The sequence below is a fragment of the Cebus imitator genome, unplaced genomic scaffold, assembly GCF_001604975.1.
Source record: "Cebus imitator isolate Cc_AM_T3 unplaced genomic scaffold, Cebus_imitator-1.0 Scaffold64, whole genome shotgun sequence".
NCBI classification, from domain to species: domain Eukaryota; kingdom Metazoa; phylum Chordata; class Mammalia; order Primates; family Cebidae; genus Cebus; species Cebus imitator.
Window position 1 is genome coordinate 2,081,881 of NW_016107379.1, and position 6,794 is coordinate 2,088,674.

At 40.1% G+C, this 6,794-nt stretch overlaps 1 protein-coding gene across 2 annotated transcripts in view; it reads right to left on the reverse strand.

Moving 5' to 3' along the window:
• The window catches only part of RASGEF1B (RasGEF domain family member 1B), a 634,161-nt gene that overhangs the window by 585,515 nt on the left and 41,852 nt on the right, over positions 1 to 6,794 (reverse strand). The window lies entirely within an intron of this gene.

Genomic DNA, 6,794 nt, shown 5'->3' on the forward strand with positions numbered 1-6,794 from the left:
CACCAAAAAAAAAAAAAAACCTTCAAAAATCAATGAATCCAGGAGCTGGGTTTTTGAAAAAAATCAACAAAATAGATAGCCAGGCTAATAAAGAAGAAAAGAGAAAAGAATGAAACAGACACAATAAAAAATGATAAAGGGAATATCACCACTGATCCCACAGAAATACAAACTACCATCAGAGAATACTATAAACACCTCTATGCAAATAAACTAAAAAATCTAGAAGAAACAGATAAATTCCTGGACACACCCCCTCCCAAGAGCATGGAGGGCTCAGAAGAATACAGGAAGATAAGGGAAAGTTTGGAACTTCCTAAGGACTTGTTTAATTTTTATGACCAAAATGCTGATAGGGATATGGACAATAAAGTCCAGTCTGAGGTAATCTCAGATGGAAATGAGAAACTTATCGGAAATTAAAGTAAAGCTCACTCTTGCTATGCTTTAGCAAAGAGACTGGCAGCAGTGTACCCCTGCTCTAGGGATCTGTGGAACTTTGAACTTGAGAACAATGATTCAAGGTATCTGGCAAAAGAAATTTCTAAGCAGAAAAGCTTTCAAGATATAGCCTAGCTGCTTCCAATAGTGCTTGTGTGAGCAAAGAGACGTTTCAAAACTGGAACTTCTATTTAAAATGGAAGTAGAACATAAAAGTTTGAAAACTTTGCAACTTAACCATGTGGTAAAAAACAAAAACCCATTTTCTGGTGAGGAATTCAAGCCTGCTGCAGAAATTTCCATAAGCAAAGAGAAGCCAAATGTTAATAGCCAAGAAAATGGGAAAATATCTCCAAGGCATTTCAGAGGCCTTCCTGGTAGCCCTTCCCATTATAGGTCCAGAGGTCTTAGAGGAAAGAGTGATTTCATGGACCAGCCCCAGTACCCCACTGCCCTGCACAACCTCAGGACATTTCTCCCTGCATCCAAGTCACTTCAGCTCCAGCCATGGATAAAAGGGCCGCAGATATGCCTCAGGCTGCTGTTCCACAGTGTGCAAGCCCTAACCCTTGGCACTTCCACACTGTGTTAAGCCTGCAGGTACACAGAGGGTAAGAGTTAACAGTTGGGAGCCTCTGTCTAGCTTTCAGAGGTTGTGTGAAAACACCTGGATGTCCAGGCAAAAAGTCTGCTGCAGGGGCAGAGCCCTCATGGAGAATCTCTACGAGGGCAGTACAGAGGGGAAATGTGAGGTTGGAGCCCCACACAGATCTGCCACACATGGTAGTCCTCTTCTCACAGCTACCATGAAAGAGCTACTGTGAGAAGAGGGCTACTGTCTTCCAGACCTCAGAATGTTAGATCCACTGACAGCTTGCACTGTGCACCTAGAAAAGCCGCAGGCACTCAATGCCAGCTGTGAGAGCAGCCATGGGAGCTGAGCTCTGCAAAGCTACAGCCGTGGAACTGCACAAGGCCTTGGGAACCCACCCCTTGCATTAGTGTGGCCTGGATATGGGACATGGAGTCAAAAGAGATTATTTGGGAGTTTAAAGATTTAATGACTGCCCTGCTGGGTTTTGGACTTGCACAGGGCCCATAGCCCCTCTCTTTTGGCTGATTTCTCCCTTTTGGGATGGGCATATTTATCCAATGCCTGTACCCCCAGTGTATCTTGAAAGTAACTAACTTGTTTTTCATTTTACAGGCTTATAAGCAGAAGGGACTTGCTTTGCCTCAGATGAGACTTTGGACTGTGGACTTTTCAGTTAGTGTAGTGCTGAAATAAGTTAAGATTTGGGGAGCTGTTGAAAACAGATGATTATTTTTCTTTTCCTTGAGACAAATTCTCACTCTGTCATCCCGGCTGGAGTGCAGTGGCATGATCTTGGCTCACCTCAACTTCCACCTCCTGGGTTCAAGCAATTCTCCTGCCTCAGCCTCCTGAGTAGCTGAAACTACAGGCACGTGCCACCACACTCAGTTAATTTTTGTATATTTTTAGTAGAGATGGTGTTGCACCATGTGGGCCAGGCTGGTCTCAAACTCCTGACCTCAGGTGATCCACCTGCTTCAGCCTCCCAAAATGCTGGGAGTACAGGCATAAGCCACTGCACCCAGTCGATTATTGTATTTTGCAATGTGGGAGGACATAAGATTTGGGAAAGTTTCAGATATGGAATTATATGGTTTAGATTTGTGTTCACACCCAAATCTCATGTCAAATTGCCATCCCCAATGTAGTAGGAGAGGCCTGGTGGGAGGTGACTGGATCATGGGGCCAGATTTCCTTTTTGCTATTCTTTATAACAGTGAGATCTCATGAGATCTGGTTGTTTAAAAGTGTGTAGGACCTTCACTCTTTTCCTCCTGATCCAGCCATGTAAGATGTGTCTGTTTCTCCTTCATCTTCTGCCATGGTTGAAAGTTTCCTGAGGACTTCCCAGCCATGCTTCCTGTACAGCCTGTGGAACCATGAGCCAATTAAACCTATTTTCTTTATGAATTACCCACTCTCAGGTATTTCGTTACAGCAGTGCAAGGCCAGATTAATATAGCTCCTACTAAATCTGAATCTCTAGTAAGCATTAGAATAATCTCAGATGCTTATTTAAAATGCAGGGTCCCAAATGCTACCACCAGAGATTGTGTTTAGGTATGTCTGATGGGGATCTAAGGAAACTATATTTTTAACATGTATAACAGGATGCTAAAAGGGCAGCATCTCTATGTCAGTGTCAACTGAGGTGTCATACCAAACAGGATCCCATCAGGAAAGGGATGACACACAGAGGCGAGATAACTGAGGGATGTTTCATAAAGGCAGAATTCACAAAAGGTGTGAGCAGGGTATAGGGAAGCCACAAAGGGTAATGCAACACCCTAGGACTAGTAACAGTAAGGCATCTATTAACTTCCTTAGATCCAAAAGGGCAAAGAAAGAGACTGGTTACCAGAATCAGAGGGTACAGGCAGTGGGTGGAGAGAACTGCTTGACAAAAGCTGTGTTGTCTATTGAGGGAAGCAGGCAGCCCAAGGAAACCCAAAGAGGGAACCCAGGGAAACAACACCCCCACCTTACTCTCCCCACTTCTTCCTGCTTCTTCTAATACTCTCAATTGATAAATCTCAACAGGAAGTCAGAGGGTTCCCTTGGGAGCACATTGATACAGTTTATGCAGCTCAGCCTCTTGGGCTGCACAAGAGGACAGAGGGGACTTGAGAGAGATTCTGGGGGGACAAAATGAAATGTCCTGCACTGGCACTAATATGGCAGATATCAAAGTAAGTGTAAATCACACCCCTCACTCACTCACTCCTCCCATGTGCAGAATCCATAAAATAAATTATTAAAACTAGTTCAATAACATGGGCTGCTTCATCTAAACAAGGATATAAAAAAGGGTCAGAGTATGAAAAGAGAGGGGACTCCCAAGATCATTCATAGAGCCTGAAATGTGTTCCTGGCTATTGAAAGACAGCAGGCTCAACTTACTGCTAAAAAAGTGACAACGTCTGAGGATATATATATATATATATATATATACATACATATGAAAACTTCAATATATCCCTTACCCCCATAAATTCTGGGAACACAGACTGAACTCAGCCCCATCAGCTTAGTTTAGTCTGTGCTTCCAGAATTTATGGGGGTAATGGATACATGCATGTTTACTCTATGCCAGATAGGTCTTATAGGACAGTAAGCAGGACTTAAATTGTTTTAGATTCTGCTGCAGAGAACTTCCTAAAGCACAAGTCAGTGTGGAGTGGATCTCCAAACAAAACTAGAATAGTGAGAGAAAAAAACCAAAGCTGCACTTAGATTACATCCCACTTGGCAATGTTTATTCAATGAATCAGTTACACAATATAGTGATTCTGATGCTGGTTATCAAGAAAAAGTTTTTGTGAAACACTGTTCTGGGCTATTGAAATCTGCCTAGGTATGGTAAAATGGGCAGGAAAAAAAAGATTTTATTGTGGTGTTCTTATTCTTGGAATTAGGATTGAATGAAGTAGTTAATGTAAACTCTAAATTCAGATGCCTGTAAAGAAAACACAGGTCTACCATTTATTGCCTGAGTAATCTTCCACAAGTTACCCAGCTTCTTTAAGTATCAAGATCACCATTTACAAACTAAGTGCAATAATAGTACATACTTCCAAGTATTGTGAGGATTAAACAGGATGGTCCAGATTCCTTGGCAGAGTGCCTGGCACACGGTAATATATAATTGTTACTTTTATAATTCAAAAAACATTTATAGAGTTATTACCACATGCTATATTTAAGTTCTGATATACAAATAACTAAGTTCTACTATGAAACCTAATTCACCTAAATTCATCGTCCTCTAATTTTCATAGAATATTTGTTTTGTGCTAAAACACTCAAATCCTGAATAAAAACTTTTGATACATGAAGCTAACCTACTGGTTTTCCCACAAGGAAAGGTGATAGGTTAGTTAGTTAAGAATTATTTATTAAGATCTCAGCTTGCACTGAAAGCTACATTATATGCAGTGAGAAGCATTATTCTTCAAGCTGAATATACACATGCCAGAGGGATGTTGCCCAGTGGCACACTCAGAGGGAATAGCATTTACAGAAAATTTCCTGCAGGAATAGAGTTTTGATCGAGATAAGAATCAACAGATTAACCCTTAGTAATATAGTTGATGTGGGAGGCTTTTCAGGTGGCGGAAAATAGCCTGGCAAAGGTGAAGAACTGGGCATTAAGTAGTCATGAACTGGGCACCACACACAGCAAGACTCCAGAGAGGAGCAGATGGGCTGTGCTGGGACAAGAAGTGAGGTCAAATAAGGAGAAAACCTCTCCTGTTGTAAATCATCCAACTCTAGTACATCAAAGTCCATTTATGCACCCTCCAAAAATGTGTATAATCAGTAGCAATTGCTACAGTTCCCAAAATGAGGGTTTTCTGCATCTCTCTGAAAATTAAGTAAAAATTGGTATTGTAAGAGAAACTGTAGGTAATCAATGATTATTGCTATTGAAAATTCAGGCATTTCTATAGCTGAGCATAGAACACAAGGAAGAAGTTTGAGAATTAATTATATCTTCTTGGTCTTTTAGAAATTTCTCAGATTCCCATTTTCCTCTCCTGAGAATTAGGTAAAATTGCTAATACACTCACCTTTCATGCTAAAGTTTAACAACACACTCACAATAATCATTCTTCAGAAAATGTCCTTGGAGTGTGATAGATTTGGGGGGATAATGAATTCTGCTTCCTTCCTTTTTCACTCACCTCAGATCACTACCAGCACCACTTCTAATCAATTTTAAACTTGAATAAAAATTCATAAGGTTTCAAATGATCAAACGACATGTTTATTTCTGCAATGATTAATTTCCTGAAAAAGGAGGCAAAGTTTCCAAAGAAATTATTGACACTAGGTTTGAAGACAATGAAAACCCTAAGAATGTTTACACCGCCTTTATTCCCAACCTGAATGGTTTTTAAGACCAAGAAAGACATGAGATCAGGGAAAGAAAAGAAAGCAACCCTCTCTCATGGGAAGACTTAAAAAAGTACTCAACATGGCAAAAAGTAAAATCTCTTTACAATTCTGGTGATGGAGAATAGAACCAATACCTGAATCTTAAGCTAATGGTGCTAAACATATTTTTTAAAGTAATTCTCATGTTTATAGAACAGGAGAACAGAAATTGACTCATGGCATATCTGAAATGCATAAAAATGATATATCACTGCCATCATATTTGCAAATTGAGTAATAAGGAAGTAATGTATCCCAAGCCCCAGACAGACACATCCAGAAAAATTAAACTCCTGCATTAAAAGAATTGTACCAGCAAGCCTCCTCCAGTGAGGCTAGTTTCTTTTATCACAATCTAGTTTCCATTTAATTAACCTATGGGTCAGCACTTCCAGAAAACTGTTGGCAATATCTCAAATAGAGAGATAAATGTGTAAAAGGGACTGCTCAGGGAGGAATTCTAGGAACATGATGGCAGCCACAATATAGTTTTAAATCTCCCCATCCCACCGCACCCACTCCATAAAAACAGGCAAAGCAAGTAGAATATCAAAACCAAAAACTCACAGCCAATATTTACATTATGGTAACAATGAGGTGCTAAAATTTCCCCAGCAATCTGAAAATATGAGCAGATAAACCACCAGCCAGCCACAAGACCTATAGGGTATCAGCTACCATGTAAAAGATAAAAGAAAGAAGCAGAATATCTAAGGGATCTGAGAACAGGAAAAATATCTAAGGGATCTGAGAACAGGAAAACTCAAAAATTATCAACCAGTGGTCACTGGAAAGCACAGCAGGCCAAATGTGGACAGTGGCTGAGACTCGAAAGAAGTGCACATTCCAATTTATAATGCAAAAGGTTCTCAGTAAGGAAGGGCTGAAGGGGCTGAAAGACGGTGGCTCTTATAAAATCTCAAAATTAAGAAACAAAAGCTTCCTTCCAGGACAAAAACCCATGGAGAAACTGCTGGGTGTGGATGCCAACTTGAGCAGGACAGGAATAACAGGGATAAAAAAGGAGAGAGGTTGAGAGAGGAGACCCGGATTAAAAACTGTGAATGGAAGTACACATAAATACAGTTAATTTAGTCAAAGTTGTCTGGTCAATTCAGCGTGATCATTAAAATGAACACAGTCATCCAAAGCTAATGCTTTTTCCATTTTTATTAAGAAGTTTGTTATCATATGGGCAAAGACTGAGAATACGAAACAAAATAAAGCTTACAAAATAAATGAATACAGGAATATTATACTCGAATATAGTTTTTTCAGTTATAAGATTCTGGGAGAAAAATGTATAGTTTGATGTCAGAAG